The sequence below is a fragment of the Pseudophryne corroboree genome, chromosome 5, assembly GCF_028390025.1.
Source record: "Pseudophryne corroboree isolate aPseCor3 chromosome 5, aPseCor3.hap2, whole genome shotgun sequence".
Taxonomy (NCBI): Eukaryota; Metazoa; Chordata; class Amphibia; order Anura; family Myobatrachidae; genus Pseudophryne; species Pseudophryne corroboree.
Genome location: NC_086448.1, coordinates 819,111,885 through 819,132,055, shown reverse-complemented (window position 1 = coordinate 819,132,055; position 20,171 = coordinate 819,111,885). Strand labels below are relative to the sequence as shown.

Here is a 20,171-nt window from a genome sequence, read left to right as displayed (position 1 = left end):
ACGGCGGTTTCCAACTTTTTTAGGGCAGAAACTGTTCCGACCTATGGCCTTGTCGGAATCGTGGAGATGAGACGGGGGACGGGGACCATGTTAGGAGAGGAGCGGGTCAATGACGGGAAACAGCAGCAGCCGCCCGCCGGACGTGACAGCACGTGATATAAGCGGTGTCTGCCTCCCCAGGTACTTGTGACCGTTGTCGTGAACAGCCAAATCCAACAGTCTGATTTCTCTGGCGTCCTAGTGGATGCTGGGATCTCCGTAAGGACCATGGGGAATAGCGGGCTCCGAAGGAGACTGGGCACATCTAAGAGAATTAGGACTACCCGGTGTGCACTGGCTCCTCCCTCTATGCCCCTCCTCCAGACCTCAGTTAGAATTCTGTGCCCGGCCGAGCTGGTTGCACACTAGGGGCTCTCCTGAGCTCCTAGAAAAGAAAGTATATATTTAGGTTTTTTATTTTCAGTGAGATCTGCTGGCAACAGACTCGCTGCTACGAGGGACTTAGGGGAGAGAAGCGAACCTACCTGCTTGCAGCTAGCTTGGGCTTCTAGGCTACTGGACACCATTAGCTCCAGAGGGATCGAACACAGGCCCAGCCTCGGTCGTCCGGTCCCGGAGCCGCGCCGCCGTCCCCCTTACAGAGCCAGAAGCAAGAAGAACGTCCAGGAAATCGGCGGCTGAAGACTCCGGTATTCATTAAGGTAGCGCACAGCACTGCAGCTGTGCGCCATTGCTCCCCATGCACACCACACACTCCGGTCACTTATGGGTGCAGGGCGCTGGGGGGGGGGGGGCGCCCTGGGCTGCAATAAGAGTACCTTATATTGGCATAAAACACATAATATAGTCAGTAAGACTATATATGTGTAAAATCCCCTGCCAAAAATATCCTTAAAAAAGCGGGAGAAGTCCGCCGAGAAGGCGGCGGGGCTATCTCCCTCAGCTCACTGGCGCCATTTCCTCTCACAGCTCCGCTAGAAGGACGCTCCCCAGGCTCTCCCCTGCAGTTTCCAGGGTAAAAAAGAGAGGGGGGACACTAAATTTAGGCGCAAACTGTATATTTATAGCAGCTATAGGGGAAAAATCACTGTGTGTAGTGTGAATCCCTGCATTATATAGCGCTCTGGTGTGTGCTGGCATACTCTCTCTCTGTCTCCCCAAAGGACTTTGTGGGGTCCTGTCCTCAGTCAGAGCATTCCCTGTGTGTGTGCGGTGTGTCGATACGGCTGTGTTGACATGTTTGATAAGGAGGCTTATGTGGAGGCGGAGCAGGTGCCGATAAATGTGATGTCACCCCCTGCGGGGTCGACACCTGAATGGATGGATATGTGGAAGGAATTACGCGACAGTGTCAACTCCTTACGTAAAAGGTTTGACGACATAGCAGATGTGGGACAGCCGGCTTCTCAGCCCGTGCCTGCCCAGGCGTCTCAAAAGCCATCAGGGGCTCTAAAGCGCCCGCTACCTCAGATGGCAGACACAGATGTCGACACGGATACTGACTCCAGTGTCGACAACGAGGAGACTAGTGTACATTCCAATAGAGCCTCCCGTTACATGATTACGGCAATGAAAAATGTGTTGCACATTTCTGATATTACCCCAGGTACCACAAAAAAGGGTATTATGTTTGGGGAGAAAAAGCTACCAGTGGTTTTTCCCCCATTTGATGAGTTAAATGAAGTGTGTGAAGAAGCGTGGGCTTCCCCCGATAAGAAACTGGTAGTTTCTAAAAAGTTACTAATGGCGTACCCTTTCCCGCCAGAGGACAGGTTACGTTGGGAGACATCCCCTAGGGTGGATAAAGCGCTCACACGTCTGTCAAAGAAGGTGGCACTACCGTCTCCGGACACGGCCGCCCTAAAGGAGCCTGCTGATAGGAAGCAGGAGGCTATCCTGAAGTCTGTATATACACACTCAGGTATTATACTGAGACCAGCTATTGCTTCAGCATGGATGTGCAGTGCTGCAGCTGCGTGGTCAGATTCCCTGTCTGAAAATATTGACACCCTAGACAGGGACACTATATTGCTAACCATAGAGCATATTAAAGACGCAGTCTTATACATGAGAGATGCACAGAGGGATATTTGCCGGCTGGCATCTAGACTAAATGCAATGTCCATTTCTGCCAGGAGAGTATTGTGGACTCGGCAGTGGACAGGTGATGCGGATTCTAAAAGGCACATGGAAGTTTTGCCTTATAAAGGTGAGGAGTTGTTTGGGGATGGTCTCTCGGACCTAGTTTCAACAGCAACAGCTGGGAAGTCAACATTTTTACCCCATGTTCCCTCACAGCCAAAGAAAGCACCGTATTATCAGGTACAGTCCTTTCGGCCCCAGAAAGGCAAGCGGGTTAAAGGCGCGTCCTTTCTGCCCAGAGGCAGAGGTAGAGGGAAAAAGCTGCAGCATACAGCAGTTCCCAGGAACAAAAGTCCTCCCCCGCTTCCTCTAAGTCCACCACATGATGCTGGGGCTCCACAGGCGGAGCCAGGTACGGTGGGGGCCCGTGTCAAGAACTTCAGCGACCAGTGGGCTCGCTCACGGGTGGATCCCTGGATTCTACAAGTGGTATCTCAGGGGTACAAGCTGGAATTCGAGACGTCTCCCCCTCACCGTTTTCTCAAATCTGCCTTGCCAACAGCTCCCCCAGACAGGGAGGCAGTGCTGGAGGCGATTCACAAGCTGTATTCTCAGCAGGTGATAATCAAGGTACCCCTCCTTCAACAAGGACGAGGTTACTATTTCACAATGTTTGTGGTACCGAAACCGAACGGTTCGGTGAGACCCATTTCTAATTTGAAATCCTTGAACACATATATAAGAAGGTTCAAGTTCAAGATGGAATCGCTCAGGGCGGTTATTGCAAGCCTGGACGAAGGGGATTACATGGTATCACTGGACATCAAGGATGCTTACCTGCATGTCCCCATTTACCCTCCTCACCAGGAGTACCTCAGATTTGTGGTACAGGACTGTCATTACCAATTCCAGACGTTGCCGTTTGGTCTGTCTAAGGCACCGACGGTATTTACCAAGGTAATGGCCGAAATGATGATATTCCTTCGGAAAAAGGGAGTTTTAATTATCCCGTACTTGGACAATCTCCTTATAAAGGCGAGCTCCAGGGAGCAGTTGTTGGTCTGAGTAGCACTATCTCGGAAGGTGCTGCAACAGCACGGCTGGATTCTGAATATTCCAAAGTCACAGCTGGTTCCTACGACACGTCTGCTGTTCCTGGGAATGGTTCTGGACACAGACCAGAAAAAAGTGTTTCTCCCGGAGGAGAAAGCCAAGGAGCTGTCATCTCTAGTCAGAGACCTCCTAAAACCGAGACAGGTGTCGGTGCATCACTGTACGCGAGTCCTGGGAAAGATGGTAGCTTCTTACGAAGCAATTCCATTCGGCAGGTTCCATGCAAGGATCTTTCAGTGGGATCTGTTGGACAAGTGGTCCGGATCGCATCTTCAGATGCATCGGCTGATAACCCTGTCTCCAAGGACCAGGGTGTCTCTGCTGTGGTGGCTGCAGAGTGCTCATCTTCTAGAGGGCCGCAGATACGGCATACAGGACTGGGTCCTGGTGACCACGGATGCCAGCTTTCGAGGCTAGGGGGCAGTCACACAGGGAAAAAACTTCCAAGGACTATGGTCAAGCCAAGAGACTTCCCTACACATAAATATTCTGGAACTAAGGGCCATTTACAATGCCCTAAGTCAGGCAAGACCCCTGCTTCAAAACCAGCCGGTGCTGATCCAGTCAGACAATATCACGGCGGTCGCCCATGTAAACCGACAGGGCGGCACAAGAAGCAGGATGGCGATGGCAGAAGCCACAAGGATTCTCCGATGGGCGGAAAATCACGTGTTAGCACTGTCAGCAGTGTTCATTCCGGGAGTGGACAACTGGGAAGCAGACTTCCTCAGCAGACACGACCTCCACCCGGGAGAGTGGGGACTTCATCCAGAAGTCTTCAAAATGATTGTAAACCGTTGGGAAAGGCCACAGGTGGACATGATGGCGTCCCGCCTCAACAAAAAGCTAAAAAGATATTGCGCCAGGTCAAGTGACCCTCAGGCGATAGCTGTGGACGCTCTAGTGACACCGTGGGTGTACCAGTCGGTTTATGTGTTCCCTCCTCTTCTTCTCATACCCAAGGTACTGAGGATAATAATAAGAAGAGGAGTAAGAACTATACTCATTGTTCCGGATTGGCCAAGAAGAGCTTGGTACCCAGAACTTCAAGAAAAGATCTCAGAGGACCCATGGCTTCTGCCGCTCAGACAGGACCTGCTGCAGCAGGGGCCCTGTCTGTTTCAAGACTTACCGCGACTGCGTTTGACGGCATGGCGTTTGAACACCCGATCCTGAAGGAAAAGGGCATTCCGGAGGAAGTCATCCCTACGCTGATTAAAGGCTAGGAAGGATGTGACCGCAAAACATTATCACCGCATATGGCGGAAATATGTTGCGTGGTGTGAGGCCAGGAAGGCCCCAACGGAGGAATTTCAGCTGGGTCGATTTCTGCACTTCCTACAGTCAGGGGTGACTATGGGCCTCAAATTGGGTTCCATTAAGGTCCAGATTTCGGCTCTGTCAATTTTCTTCCAAAAAGAACTGGCTTCACTGCCTGGAGTTCAGACTTTTGTTAAGGGAGTGCTGCATATTCAGCCCCCTTTTGTGCCTCCAGTGGCACCTTGGGATCTCAACGTAGTGTTGGATTTCCTAAAGTCGCATTGGTTTGAGCCACTTAAAACCGTGGAGCTAAAATATCTCACGTGGAAAGTGGTCATGCTGTTGGCTTTGGCTTCGGCCAGGCGTGTGTCAGAATTGGCGGCTTTGTCATGTAAAAGCCCTTATCTGATTTTTCATATGGATAGGGCGGAATTGAGGACTCGTTCCCAATTCCTTCCTAAGGTGGTATCAGCTTTTCATTTGAACCAACCTATTGTGGTGCCTGCGGCTACTCGGGACTTGGAGGATTCCAAGTTGCTGGACGTAGTCAGGGCCCTGAAAATCTATGTTTCCAGGACGGCTAGAGTCAGGAAGACTGACTCGCTATTTATCCTGTATGCACCCAACAAGCTGGGTGCTCCTGCTTCAAAGCAGACTATTGCTCGCTGGATTTGTAGCACGATTCAGCTTGCACATTCTGCGGCTGGACTGCCACATCCTAAATCAGTGAAAGCCCATTCCACGAGGAAGGTGGGCTCTTCTTGGGCGGCTGCCCGAGGGGTCTCGGCTTTACAACTTTGCCGAGCTGCTACTTGGTCGGGTTCAAACACATTTGCAAAATTCTACAAGTTTGATACCCTGGCTGAAGAGGACCTAGAGTTCGCTCATTCGGTGCTGCAGAGTCATCCCCACACTCCCGCCCGTTTGGGAGCTTTGGTATAATCCCCATGGTCCTTACGGAGTTCCCAGCATCCACTAGGACGTCAGAGAAAATAAGAATTTACTCACCGGTAATTCTATTTCTCGTAGTCCGTAGTGGATGCTGGGCGCCCGTCCCAAGTGCGGATTGTCTGCAATACTTGTATATAGTTATTGCTTAACTAAAGGGTTATTGTTTGGAGCCATCTGTTGAGAGGCTCAGTTGTTATTCATACTGTTGTTAACTGGGTATAGTATCACGAGTTGTACGGTGTGATTGGTGTGGCTGGTATGAGTCTTAACCGGGATTCCAAATCCTTTCCTTATTGTGTCAGCTCTTCCGGGCACAGTTTCCTAACTGAGGTCTGGAGGAGGGGCATAGAGGGAGGAGCCAGTGCACACCAGGTAGTTCTTTCTTAGATGTGCCCAGTCTCCTTCGGAGCCCGCTATTCCCCATGGTCCTTACGGAGTTCCCAGCATCCACTACGGACTACGAGAAATAGAATTACCGGTGAGTAAATTCTTATTTTTTCTGCTCATTGAATACTGACCTGTCGGATCCTTCCCTATCCCGCGGCGCACGGACCATCCTTCCCTATCCCGCGGCGCACGGGCCCTCCTTCCCTATCCTGCAGCACGCGGACCCTCCTTCTCTATTCCACGGTGTGCGGACCCTCCTTCCCTATGCCATAATTTGCAGACATTGCTTCCCTTTGGAAATACTGAGTTTTTTGGATTGACACCCAGGAGTAGATATTGACAGACACAAGGCGACATAGGAGAGCGCAGAAGGGTAAAAATGGTGACCTGGGATAAATTAGGGTATAATCAGCATAGAGGTGGTATCGAGAGAAGAGGTGTAGGAGGATGAGAGAAGGGGCCATGGACGGGTGTGGAATAGACTATCTCCAATGTCTAGGTCGACAGTCATTAGTTGCGACCCCATATGGCTGACACTGACAAAAGGTCAACATCAAGAAAACCGGTACAAAAAGTCGACACAGGATATGTTCAACACAAGAAAGGTCAACACAGTATTTTTTTTTCTTTTTTGTCGTTTTCATCATCGGAGCGGAACCGCAATTAGTGTATGACTCGCATGCTGCGGGCAAGGTTACTATTCCCAATCGTAGTCCACATGGAAGGTAAAGAATGAAAAAGGTGTAAAAAAGGCAAAAGAAACCTTCAAAAGGTGTGTTGACAATAAGTGTGTCGACCATTTGTACCTGTCATCCTTTTCCAGTGTGTACCTTTTGTCAGTGTCGACCTAATGCATGTCGACCATATGGGGTCGACCTAGACACAGTGGCGAATTTCCTATTGGGCACGTGAGGCACATGTTGGGGATGGCACTTGGATGCTTTTGTTGGTAACGCCAGCCTGAAAAGTACCAGTAACTGCAAAGTATTTTCACTGTACTGTCCCATATGCCATCCTAAATGGAGTGTAAATGGTTAGGACATGCACAGACTGCCCCTGAAAGCTGTCCCACTTAGTAAATATGTATACATACAGCAATAAAAAATAAAGAAAGTCATAGTGACTTTTTTTATTATTGTATTAAATTGGCTGTCATCAAATAAGAGCTTATAACCAACCAATGATAATAAAATTAGACAAGTGGTGGGGACCTGCTGTTGTGCCTAGGTGCGCCTTCACCTCTAAATCCACCTCTCCTAGACATTGGCCCTCATTCCGAGTTGATCGCACATAGCAACTTTTTGCTGCTGGTGTGATCAACTAATCTCCGCCTATGGGGGGGGGGGGGGGGGGGGGGTGTATTTTAGCATAGCAGGGCTGCGAACGCTTGTGCAGTACTGCTATGCTTCAAAGTTTCCTGCAAAACAAGACCAGGATAAGAGTTACTTACCCTGTGCGATAGCTCCAGCGATGAAGGTCCCGGTCCTGACGTCAGACATCCGCCCTCCGTTCGGCTGGACACGCCTGCGTTTTTCTTACCACTCCCCAAAAACGTCTGGAAACGGTGAGTATCCGCCCCGGAACGCCTCCCGCCTGTCCATCTTCCTGCGATAACATTTGTCGCTGGCGGCATCGTTGCCCGGTGATGATCGTCGTCGGGCAACGATGCGTGTGTGCAATGCGTCCGCCGCGCATGCGCGTTTCTGACCCGTTCGCACCGCAGCGAAGAACCGCTGCATGCGAACCGGTCTGTATAACCCCCATTGTCCGTCTATACATTGGAAGAGCCGTGGACAGATACCGGAGTGCCCCTCGCAGGAAGGGGAAGTGGGTGTGCAGACAGAGAGAGAACGGATGGACGAGTAGGAGGTGAATCGGGTGAGCTGAGTTACAGAGCCTGACGATGGGGTAGATTGCAGGTGGAGAATGGGTGGTCAGCATTGTAGCTTGCTATGGAGATGAAGAGAACTACAGGAATAAAGAAATGGTGTTTGGTTTTGGCCATGAGGAGGTTATAGGTGACCTGAGTGAGGGCAGATTTGATGGAGTGAGAGGACACATAGCTGTGTTGGAGTGGGTGGAGAGGAAGGAAGTGAGGAGGAGCATAGTCACATAGGCGAAGAGTGAAACTGGGTGGCTATCCGAGAGAGGCCAAAAGAGGGTTTCTCATGAATGGTCTGGTGTCCTCTCCAAGGCATTAGATATTTTGAGATTATTTTAGATGAATATCGGTTCAACTCGTTAAGTGGCCACATCCACTATTTTCATCGTGTGCCAGATCTACCTATTGGAACGGAGCCTGGTTTTTCCGTGTGTGGGCAGATTTTGCCAGCTACTGTAACTTGTTCACAGGTGTGGTTGGTTAGCAAATGTTATATTGGTTTTTCTCTTACGTCCTAGAGGATGCTGGGGACTCCGTAAGGACCATGGGGATAGACGGGCTCCACAGGAGACATGGGCACTTTAAGAAAGAACTTTAGGTATGGGTGTGCACTGGCTCCTCCCTCTATGCCCCTCCTCCAGACCTCAGTTTACTACTGTGCCCAGAGGAGACTGGGTGCATTACAGGGAGCTCTCCTGAGTTTCCTGATAAGAAAGTATATTTGTTAGTTTCTCTAACGTCCTAAGTGGATGCTGGGGACTCCGTAAGGACCATGGGGAATAGCGGCTCCGCAGGAGACTGGGCACATCTAAAGAAAGCTTTAGGATTAACTGGTGTGCACTGGCTCCTCCCCCTATGACCCTCCTCCAAGCCTCAGTTAGATTTCTGTGCCCGACGAGAAGGGTGCACACTAGGGGCTCTCCTGAGCTTCTTAGTGAAAGTTTTAGTTTAGGTTTGTTATTTTCAGTGAGACCTGCTGGCAACAGGCTCACTGCATCGAGGGACTAAGGGGAGAAGAAGCGAACTCACCTGCGTGCAGAGTGGATTGGGCTTCTTGGCTACTGGACATTAGCTCCAGAGGGACGATCACAGGTCCAGCCTGGATGGGTCCCGGAGCCGCGCCGCCGGCCCCCTTACAGAGCCAGAAGAGCGAAGAGGTCCGGAAAAATTGGCGGCAGAAGACGTTCCCGTCTTCAATAAGGTAGCGCACAGCACTGCAGCTGTGCGCCATTGCTCTCAGCACACTTCATACTCCGGTCACTGAGGGTGCAGGGCGCTGGGGGGGGCGCCCTGAGACGCAATAAAACATGACAGAAATACCTTACATGGCAAAAAATACATCACATATAGCTCCTGGGCTATATAGATGCATTTAACCCCTGCCAGAATATACAAAAAACCGGGAGATAAGGCCGCCGAAAAGGGGGCGGAGCCTATCTCCTCAGCACACTGGCGCCATTTTCCCTCACAGCTCAGTTGGAGGGAAGCTCCCTGGCTCTTCCCTGCAGTCACTACACTACAGAAAGGGTTAAAAAAAGAGAGGGGGGCACTAATTAGGCGCAGTATTAAAACATACAGCAGCTATAAGGGGAAAAACACTTATATAAGGTTATCCCTGTATATATATAGCGCTCTGGTGTGTGCTGGCATACTCTCCCTCTGTCTCCCCAAAGGGCTAGTGGGGTCCTGTCCTCTATCAGAGCATTCCCTGTGCGTGTGCTGTGTGTCGGTACGTTTGTGTCGACATGTATGAGGAGAAAAATGATGTGGAGATGGAGCAGAGTGTCTGTAACAGTGATGTCACCCCCTAGGGGGTCGACACCTGAGTGGATGTACTGTTGAAAATTACGTGACAGTGTCAGCTCTATATAAAAAAAACAGTGGTTGACATGAGACAGCCGGCTACTCAGCTTGTGCCTGTCCAGACGTCTCATAGGCCGTCAGGGGCCCTAAAGCGGCCGTTACCTCAGATGGCAGATACAGACGCCGACACGGATACTGACTCCTGTGTCGACGGTGAAGAGACAACCGTGATTTCCAGTAGGGCCACACGTTACATGATTGAGTCAATGGAAAAATGTTTTTATACATTTCTGATAATACGAGTACCACCAAAAAGGGGTATTATGTTCGGTGAGGGAAAAACTACCTGTAGTTTTCCTGAATCTGAGAAATAAAATGAGGTGTGCGATGATGCGTGGGTTTCCCCCCGATAACAATTGATAATTTCTTAAAAAAGTATTGGCTGCATACCCTTTCCCGCCAGAGGTTAGGGTGCGTTGGGAAACACCCCCTAGGGGGGATAAGGCGCTCACACGCTTGTAAGAACAAGGGCTCTACCCTCTCATGAGATGGCCGCCCTTAAGGATCCTGCTGATAGAAAGCAGGAGGGTATCCAAAAAGGTATTTACACACATACTGGTGTTATACTGCGACCAGCTATCGCCTCAGCCTGGAGGTGCAGTGCTGGGTTGGCATGGTCGGATTCCCTGACTGGAAATATTGCCTATAGAGCATTTAAAAGATGCATTTCTATATATGCATGATGCACAGCGGAATAATTGCCGACTGGCATCAAGTATAAGTGCGTTGTCCAATTCTACCAGTAAAATGGTCAGGTGATGCGGATTCCAAACGGCATTTGGAAGTATTGCCTTTGAAAGGGTGGCCACGGCAACAGCTGGGAAATCCACGTTTGTACCCCAGGTCGCCTCTCAAAATAAGACGCCGTATTATCAGGCGCAGTCCTTTGTTGGCAAGCAGACAAAAGGTTCCTCTTTTCTGCTCGTGACAGAGGGAGAGGAAAAAGGCTGCAGAGATCAGCCAGTTCCCAGGAACAGAAACCCTTTCCCGCCTCTGCCAAGCCCTCAGTATGACGCTAGGGCTTTACAAGCTCAGGCACGGTGGGGGCCCGTTCTCAATGAATTTCAGTGCGCAGTGGGCTCACTCGCAAGTAGACCCCTGGATCCTTCAGGTAATATCCCAGGGGTACATATTGGAATTCGAGACGTCTCCCCCTCGCCGTTTCCAAAAGTCGGCTTTACCGACGTCTCCCTCTGACAGGGAGGCAGTTTTGGAAGCCATTCACAAGCTGTATTCCCAGCAGGTGATAATCAAGGTACCCCTCCTGCAACAGGGAACGGGGTATTATTCCACACTATTGTGGTACCGAAGCCAGATGGCTCGGTGAGACCGATTCTAAATCTAAAATCTAAAATCTTTGAACACTTACATACAGAGGTTCAAATTCAAGATTGAGTCACTCAGAGCAGTGATTGCGAACCTGGAAGAAGGGGACTACATAATGTCTCGGGACATCAAGGATGCTTACCTTCATGTCAAAATTTACCCTTCTCACCAAGGGTACCTCAGGTTATGGTACAGAACTGTCACTATCAGTTCAGACGCTGCCGTAGGGATGGTCCACGGCACCCCGGGTCTTTACCAAGGTAATGGACGAAATGATATCCCTTCGAAGGAAGGGAATTTTAGTTATCCCTTACTTGGACGATTCCCTGATAAGGGTAAGATCCAGGGAACAGTTGGAGGTCGGTGTAGCACTATCTCAGGTAGTGTTGCGGCAGCACGATTGGATTCTCAATATTCCAAAATCGCAGCTGGTTCCGACGACTTGTCTTCTGTTTCCTAGGGATGATCCTGGACACAGTCCAGAAAAAAAAGGTGTTTCTCCCGGAAGAGAAAGCCAGGGAGTTATCCGAGCTAATCAGGAACCTCCTAAAACCGAACCAAGTCTCAGTGCATCAATGCACAAGGGTTCTGGGTAAAAATGGTGGCTTCCTACAAAGCAATCCCATTCGTTAGATTCCACGCAAGAACTTTCCAGTGGAACCTACTGGACAAATGGTCCGGGTCGCATTTTCAGATGCATCAGCGGATAACCCTGTCACCAAGGACAAGGGTATCCATCCTGTGGTGGTTGCAGAGTGCTCATCTTCTAGAGGGCCGCAGATTCGGCATTCAGGACTGGGTCCTGGTGACCACGGATGCCAGCCTGCGAGGCTGGGGAGCAGTCACACAGGGAAGGAATATCCAGGGCTTAGGGTCAAGCCTGGATACATCACTTCACATAAATATCCTGAAGCTAAGGGCCATTTACAATGCTCTAAGCTTAGCGAGACCTCTGCTTCAAGGTCAGCCGGTGTTGATCCAGTCGGACAACATCATGGCAGTCACCCACGTAAACAGACAGGGTGGCACAAGAAGCAGGAGGGCAAAGGCAGAAGCTGCAAGGATTCTTCGCTGGGCGGAAAATCATGTGATAGCACTGTCAACAGTATTCATTCCGGGAGTGGACAACTGGGAAGCAGACTTCCTCAGCACGACCTCCACCCGGGAGAGTGGGGACTTCACCCAGTAGTCGTCCACATGATTAAAAAACTCGACAGGTATTGCGCCAGGTCAAGAGACCCTCAGGCAATAGTTGTAGACGCTCTGGTAACACCGTGGGTGTACCAGTCAGTGTATGTGTTCCCTCCTCTGCCTCTCATACCCAAGGTACTGAAATTGATAAGATGGAGAGGAGAAAGCACTATATTCGTGGCTCCGGATTGGCCAAGAAGGACTTGGTAACCGGAACTTCAAGAGAGGCTCACGGAGGATACGTGGCCTCTACCTCTAAGAAGGGACCTGCTCCAGCAAGGACCCTGTCTGTTCCAAGACTTACCGCGGCTGCGTTTGACGGCATGGCGGTTGAACACCGGATCCTGAAGGAAAAAAGGCATTCCGGATGAAGTCATCCCTATCCTGATCAAAAGCCAGGAAGGATGTAACCGCAAAAACATTATCACCGCAATTGGCGAAAATATGTTGCGTAGTGCGAGGCCAGTAAGGCCCGACGGAGGAAATTCAACTGGGTCGATTCCTACATTTCCTGCAAACAGGAGTGTCTATGGGCCTGAAATTGGGGTCCATTAAGGTTCAGATTTCGGCCCTGTCAATTTTCTTCCAAAAAAGAACTAGCTTCAGTCCCTGAAGTTTAGACGTTTGTAAAAGGGGTACTGCATATACAGCCTCCTTTTGTGCCTCCAGTGGCAATTTGGGATCTCAATGTAGTTTGGGTTCCAAAAGTCACATTGGTTTGAACCACTTAAATCTGTGGAGTTAAAATATCTCACATGGAAAGTGGTCATGCTGTTGGCCCTGGCCTGGGCCAGGCGCGTGTCAGAATTGGCGGCTTTATCCTGTAAAAGCCCTTATCTGGTTTTCCATTCGGACAGGGCGGAATTGAGGACTCGTCCTCAGTTTCTCCCTAAGATGGTTCCAGCGTTTTCACCTGAACCAACCTATTTGGTGCCTGCGGCTACTAGGGACTTGGAGGAATCCAAGTTGCTGGATGTTGTCAGGGCCCTGAAAATATGTTTCCAGGACGGCTGGAGTCAGGAAATCTGACTCGCTGTTTATCCTGTATGCACCCAACATGCTGGGTGCTCCTGCTTCTAAGCAGACTATTGCTCGTTGGATTTGTAGTACAATTCAGCTTGCACATTCTGTGGCAGGCCTGCCACAGCTAAAATCTGTAAAAGCCCGTTCCACAAGGAAAGTGGGCTCATCTTGGGCGGCTGCCCGAGGGGTCTCGGCTTTACAACTTTGCCGAGCAGCTACTTGGTCAGGGGCAAACACGTTTGCTAAATTCTACAAATTTGATACCCTGGCTGAGGAGGACCTGGAGTTCTCTCATTCGGTGCTGCAGAGTCATCCGCACTCTCCCGCCCGTTTGGGAGCTTTGGTATAATCCCCATGGCCCTTACGGAGTCCCCAGCATCCACTTAGGACGTTAGAGAAAATAAGAATTTACTTACCGATAATTCTATTTCTCATAGTCCGTAGTGGATGCTGGGCGCCCATCCCAAGTGCGGATTGTCTGCAATACTTGTACATAGTTATTGTTACAAAAATTGGGTTATTATTGTTGGGAGCCATCTTTTCAGAGGCTCCTCTGTTATCATACTGTTAACTGGGTTCAGATCACAAGTTATACGGTGTGATTGGTGTGGCTGGTATGAGTCTTACCCGGGATTCAAAATCCTTCCTTATTGTGTACGCTCGTCCGGGCACAGTATCCTAACTGAGGCTTGGAGGAGGGTCATAGGGGGAGGAGCCAGTGCACACCAGTTAATCCTAAAGCTTTCTTTAGATGTGCCCAGTCTCCTGCGGAGCCGCTATTCCCCATGGTCCTTACGGAGTCCCCAGCATCCACTACGGACTACGAGAAATAGAATTATCGGTAAGTAAATTCTTATTTTTTTTATTTTCAGGGAGCCTGCTGGCAACAGACTCCCTGCATCGAGGGACTGAGGGGAGAGAAGCAGCCCTACTCTCTGAGTGCAAGGTCCTGCTTCTTAGGCTACTGGACACCATTAGCTCCAGGGGGAGTCGGAACACAGGTCTCACCCTGGAGTTCGTCCCGGAGCCGTGCCGCCGTCCTCCTCACAGAGTCGGAAGATAGAAGCCGGGTGAGTATGAGAAGAAAGAAGACTTCAAAGGCGGCAGAAGACTTCAGATCTTCACTGAGGTAACGCACAGCAGTAAAGCTGTGCGCCATTGCTCCCACACACCTCACACACGGCAGTCACTGTAAGGGTGCAGGGCGCAGGGGGGGGCGCCCTGGGAAGCAATATATCCTCATTTTCTGGCAAAAAGAAGTATATACAGCTAGGCACTGTATATATAAAGAGCCCCCGCCAGTTTTTTTCATTATATGAGCGGGACCGAAGCCCGCCGCTGAGGGGGCGGGGCTTCTCCCTCAGCACTCACCAGTGCCATTTTCTCCACAGCACAAACTGAGAGAAAGCTCCCCGGACTCTCCCCTGCTTACCACAGTGAAAGAGGGTTTTAAAGAAGGGGGGGGGGGGCACATAATTGGGCGCAAATACATGATTACAGCGCTATCTGGGATAAACATACTGTGTTTTTTCCTGGGTCATTAGCGCTGGGTGTGTGCTGGCATACTCTCTCTCTCTGTCTCTCCAAAGGGCCTTGTGGGGGAACTGTCTCCAGATAAGAGGATTCCCTTAATGAGTGGTGTGTCTGTACGCGTGTGTCGGCAATTCTGCGGTAGAAGGCTTTCCTAGTGAGGAGGTGGAGCAAAATAAATATAGTTTCTCCGTCGGCAACACCGACACGTGACTGGGTGGATATGTGGAATGTGTTAAGTGCTAATGTAAATTTATTGCACAAAAGGTTGGACAAAGCTGAGTCCAGAAATGATGCACAGAGTCAGGCTCTGCCTGCCCCTATGTCACAGGGACTCTCAGGGTCTCAAAAGCGCCCACTATCCAAAATAGTAGACACTAATACCGACACGGATTCTGACTCTAGTGTCGACTACGATGATGCAAAATTATAGCCAAAATTAGCTAAAAGTATTCAATATATGATTATTGAAATAAAGGAGGTTTTGCATATCACAGAGGAACCCCCGGTCCCTGACAGGTGGGTACACAGGTATAAGGAAAAGAAACCTGAGGTAACAATTACTCCTTCTAATGAGCTGATTGAGTTATTGGAAAATGGGAATCTCCAGACAAGAAACTGCAGATTCCCAAAAGGATTCTTATGACGTATCCCTTCCCGATCAAGGACAGGATACGGTGGGAATCCTCCCCATGGGTAGATAAAGCGTTGACACGCTTATCCAAAAAAGGTAGCACTGCCACCCCAAGATATACCCTAAGGGATCCTGCTGATCGCAAGCAGGAGGCTACATTAAAGTCCATTTACACAGACTCTGGTACCTTACTCAGACCGGCGTTAGCGTCGGCTCGAGTTTGTAGCGCTATAGCAGAGTGGACTGATACCTTAACGACAAAATTGGATACCCTGGATAGGGATACCAATTTGTTAACCCTTAGTCAGATTAAAGATGCTGTCTTACATATGAGGGATGCTCAAAGAGACATTGGCCTGCCGGGTTCTAAAGTCAACGCTATGTCCATTTCTGCTAGACGAGTCCTATGGACCCGGCAATGGACAGGTGATGCCGACTCAAAAAGGCATATGGAGGTTTTTACCTCATAAGGGTGAGGAATGGTTTGGGGACGGTCTCTCGGACCTGGTCTCCACGGCAGGTAAATAAAAATGTTTGCCTTTTATTCCCTCACAGCCTAAGAAAGCGCCACATTATCAAATGCAGTCTTTTCGCTCAAATTAAAACAAGAGAGCACGAGGATAGTCCTGTCTTGCCAGAGGTAAGGGTAGAGGGAAAAAGCTGCCAACCACAGCTAGTTCCCAGGAGCAGAAGTCCTCCCCGGCCTCTACAAAATCCACCGCATGACGCTGGGGCTCCGTTGTGAGAGTCCGCCCCAGTGGGGGCACGTCTTCGACTTTTCAACCACATCGGGGTTCACTCACAGGTGGATCCTGGGACAATAGAAATTGTCTTCCAGGGTTACAAGCTGGAATTCGAAGAGCTGCCCCCTCGCCGGTTTTTCAAATCGGCCCTACCAGCTTCTCCCCCAGAGAGGGAGATAGTTTTAAATGCAATTTAAAAAATTGTGTCTTCAACAGGTGGTGGTAAAAGCTCCCCTGCTACAACAAGGGGAGGGGGTATTAATCAAGTCCCGAAACCAGACGGTTCGGTCAGACTCATTTTAAAAAATTAAAATCCTTGAACCTATACTTAAAAAGGTTCAAGATGGAATCCCTCAGAGCGCTCATCACCAGCCTAGAAGGGGGGGATTTTATGGTATCCCTGGACATGAAGGATGCACACCTTCATGTTCCCATATATCCACCTCATCAGGCGTACCTGAGATTTGCGGTACAGGATTGTCATTACCAATTTCATTACCAAGGTAATGGCAGAAATGATGGTGCTCCTGCGCAGGCAGGGTGTCACATTTATCCCATACTTGGACGATCTCCTTATAAAGGCGAGATCACAAGAGCAGTTGTTGAACAGCGTGTCACTTTCACTGAAGGTGCTACAGCAACGCGGCTGTATTCTCAATACCCCGAAGTCACAGTTAGTGCCTACGACTCCTTTGACCTTCTTAGGCATATTTCTGGATATGGACCAGAAAAGGGTTTATCTTCCAATAGAAAAGGCCCAGGAACTCATGACCTTGGTCAGGGAGAGGGTTTTCCGATGGGAACTACTGGACAAGTGGTCCGGGTCACATCTACAGATTCATCGGTTGATTGCCCTGTCCCCCAGGGCCAGGTTGTCTCTCCTGTAGTGGCTGCAGAGTGCTCACTTTCTGGAGGGTCGCAGATTCGGCATTCAGGACTGGGTCCTGGTGACCACGGACGCGAACCTCCGAGGTTGGGAAGCAGTCACACAAGGAAGAAGCTTCCAAGGTCTTTGGTCAAGTCAAGAAACTTGTCTTCACATCAACGTCTTGGAACTGAGGGCCATATACAACGCCCTTCGTCAAGCGGAGACTTTGCTTCGCGACCTACCAGTTCTGATCCAGTCAGACAATATCACCGCAGTAGCTCATGTAAACCGCCAAGGCGGCACAAGGAGCAGAATGGCAAGGGCGGAAGCCACCAGGATTCTTCGCTGGGCGGAAAATCATGTGGGCGCACTGTCAGCAGTGTTCATTCCGGGAGTGGACAACTGGGAAGCAGACTTCCTCAGCAACCATGATCTACATCCAGGAGAGTGGGGACTTCATCAGGAAGTCTTCGCACAGATTGCAAGTCAATGGGGCCTGCCCCAGATAGACATGATGGCGTCCTGTCTAAAAACAAAAAACTGCAGAAGTGTTGCGCCAGGTCAAGAGCCCTCAGGCGGTGGCAGTGGACGCTCTAGTGACACCGTGGGTGTTCCAGTCGGTCTATGTGTTTCCTCCTCTTCCTCTCATCCTCAAGGTGTTGAGAATAATAAGGAAAAGAGGAGTACAGACAATTCTCATTGTTCCAGATTGGCAGCGAAGGGCCTGGTATCCGGATCTGCAGGAAATGCGCATAGAAGATCCGTGACCTCTTCCTCTAAGACAGGACCTGTTACAACAGGGGCCCTGTCTGTTAAAAGACTTACCGCGGCTGCGTTTGACGGCATGGCGGTTGAATGCCGGACCCTAGCGGAAGAGGGCATTCCGGATGAGGTCATTCCTACTCTGATAAAGGCTAGGAAGGACGTGACAGCTAAACATTATCACCGTATATGGCGGAAGTATGTTGCTTGGTGTGAGGCCAGTAATGCTCCTACGGAAGAATTCCATCTGGGCCGTTTTCTTCACTTCCTACAGACTGGAGTGAATTTGGGCCTAAAATTAGGCTACATTGAGGTTTAGATTTCGGCCCTATCCTTTTTCTTTCAGAAGAAATTAGCTTCTCTTCCAAAAGTACAGACTTTTGTGAAAGGAGGGCTGCATATTCAGCCTCCTTTGTACCTTCGGTGGCGCCTTGGGACCTTAACATGGTGTTGAGTTTCCTTAAGTCGCACTGGTTTGAACCACTTGAAACAGTGGAATTAAAATATCTCACGTGGAAAGTGATCATGTGTTAGCCTTGGCCTCGGCTAGGCGAATATCGGAATTGGCGGCTTTGTCTCATAAAAGCCCTATCTGGTTTTCCATATGGATAGAGCAGAATTGCGGACCCGTCCTCAATTCTTGCCTAAGGTGATTTAATCTTTTCATATGAACCAACCTATTGTGGTGCCTGTGACTACACGTGACTTGGAGGATTCCGGGTCCCTTGATGTGGTCAGGGTTTTGAAGATTTACATAGCCAGAACGGCTAGAGTTAGAAAAACAGAAGCAATGTTTGTCTTGTATGCAGCCAAAAAGGTTGGCGCTCCTGCTTCAAAACAGTCTATTGCTCGCTGGATCTGTGACGCGATTCAGCAGGCTCATTCAACGGCTGGATTGCCGTTAACAAAATCGGTAAAAGCCCATTCCACTAGGAAGGTGGGCTCGTCTTGGGCAGGCTGCCCGAGGGGTCTCTGCACTGCAACTATGCCGAGCTGCTACTTGGTCGGGGTCAAACACCTTTGCAAAGTTCTATAAGTTTGATACCCTGGCTGAGGAGGACCTCATGTTTGCTCAATCGGTGCTGCAGAGTCATCCGCACTCTCCCGCCCGTTTGGGAGCTTTGGTATAATCCCCATGGTCCTTACGGAGTCCCCAGCATCCTTTAGGACGTAAGAGAAAATAAGATTTTAAACCTACCGGTAAATCTTTTTCTCGTAGTCCGTAGAGGATGCTGGGCGCCCGTCCCAAGTGCGGACTACTTCTGCAAGACTTGTATATAGTTTTGCTTACATAAGGGTTATGTTACAGTTTTCATCAGTCTCGAACTGATGCTGTTTTGTTTCATACTGTTAACTGGTTTGTATATCACAAGTTATACGGTGTGAATGGTGTGGGCTGGTATGAATCTTGCCCTTGGATTAACAAAAATCCTTTCCTCGTACTGTCCGTCTCCTCTGGGCACAGTTTCCCTAACTGAGGTCTGGAGGAGGGGCATAGAGGGAGGAGCCAGTGCACACCCATACCTAAAGTTCTTTCTTAAAGTGCCCATGTCTCCTGCGGAGCCCGTCTATCCCCATGGTCCTTACGGAGTCCCCAGCATCCTCTACGGACTACGAGAAAAAGATTTACCGGTAGGTTTAAAATCTTATTTTTAATTTGCTTTAGTATTTATGTGTTTACTTAATGGTAAATAGCATCTGGCCTTATCCCCGGCACCCGCTGCCAGCCCCAGGCCGGGAGCTGTAGGATGAGAGAGGCTGGGTTATAACCTAATCCCCAGCCTTGTACTGACCACACTGTGGTGAAGCATGCACACTAAGGACATACCTGCCAGCAGTCCATATTTCCTGCTACGTGAGGAGCTGCGGTCGGCAGGGAAAGGTGTGTGGATTGTAGCAGTAAGTCATCATAACAGTGTGTGGCTGGGGTGAACCCGGGGCATGGTCTGATGTGTCCCAATTTTCAACTTTGTAAGTTTGAAGAAGGTATTGTATTAACCACAAATTTATACTGTTACTTTTTAAACATAAGGGAAATTATTTAGAGTTGAATGCCGTCTGCAAACATAAAATTTACCTAGAAAGCTATCCGAGCTTTAATTCATCTCCCCCTTTATTTTTTGTAATACGGGTGATCAGTACACTGTAATCCTGCTGGTATAGATCAGCCACAGCATTTGACATTTGCAAAATTTGTTGTGCCTTGGAAGACTTTGGCTAAATAAACGCAGTCCGCAGCGGTCATCGTCATTGTCAACTCACAAATTGCACAAGGGTCGTACTTCCTGCAAGTCAACTCCCTCCGAAGAGAGACATATGCACCTATTAGGTGGCCATCTTAGACTCCTTTTGTGCTGACAACGCCTGTACTTAGGTCGCGTCTACATGCCACCTCCCGGCAGTCTCGGTGAAGAAAGAACACCGTAAGTCTCCGCAAAAGAGACGCATCACCTAAAATGCGCATTATGAATGAGGGCCAAGGTGTAGACCGCCTTCCATATTGCGGATAGTAAATAAAAATTAATGATAGTCACTAAATAAAACTAATTGCCTGGA

The 20,171-nt window shown here is 49.5% G+C and overlaps 1 protein-coding gene across 1 annotated transcript in view; it reads left to right on the top strand.

The window, feature by feature from the left end:
* Positions 1–20,171, top strand: part of EMC2 (ER membrane protein complex subunit 2) — a 111,230-nt gene that overhangs the window by 29,640 nt on the left and 61,419 nt on the right. The window lies entirely within an intron of this gene.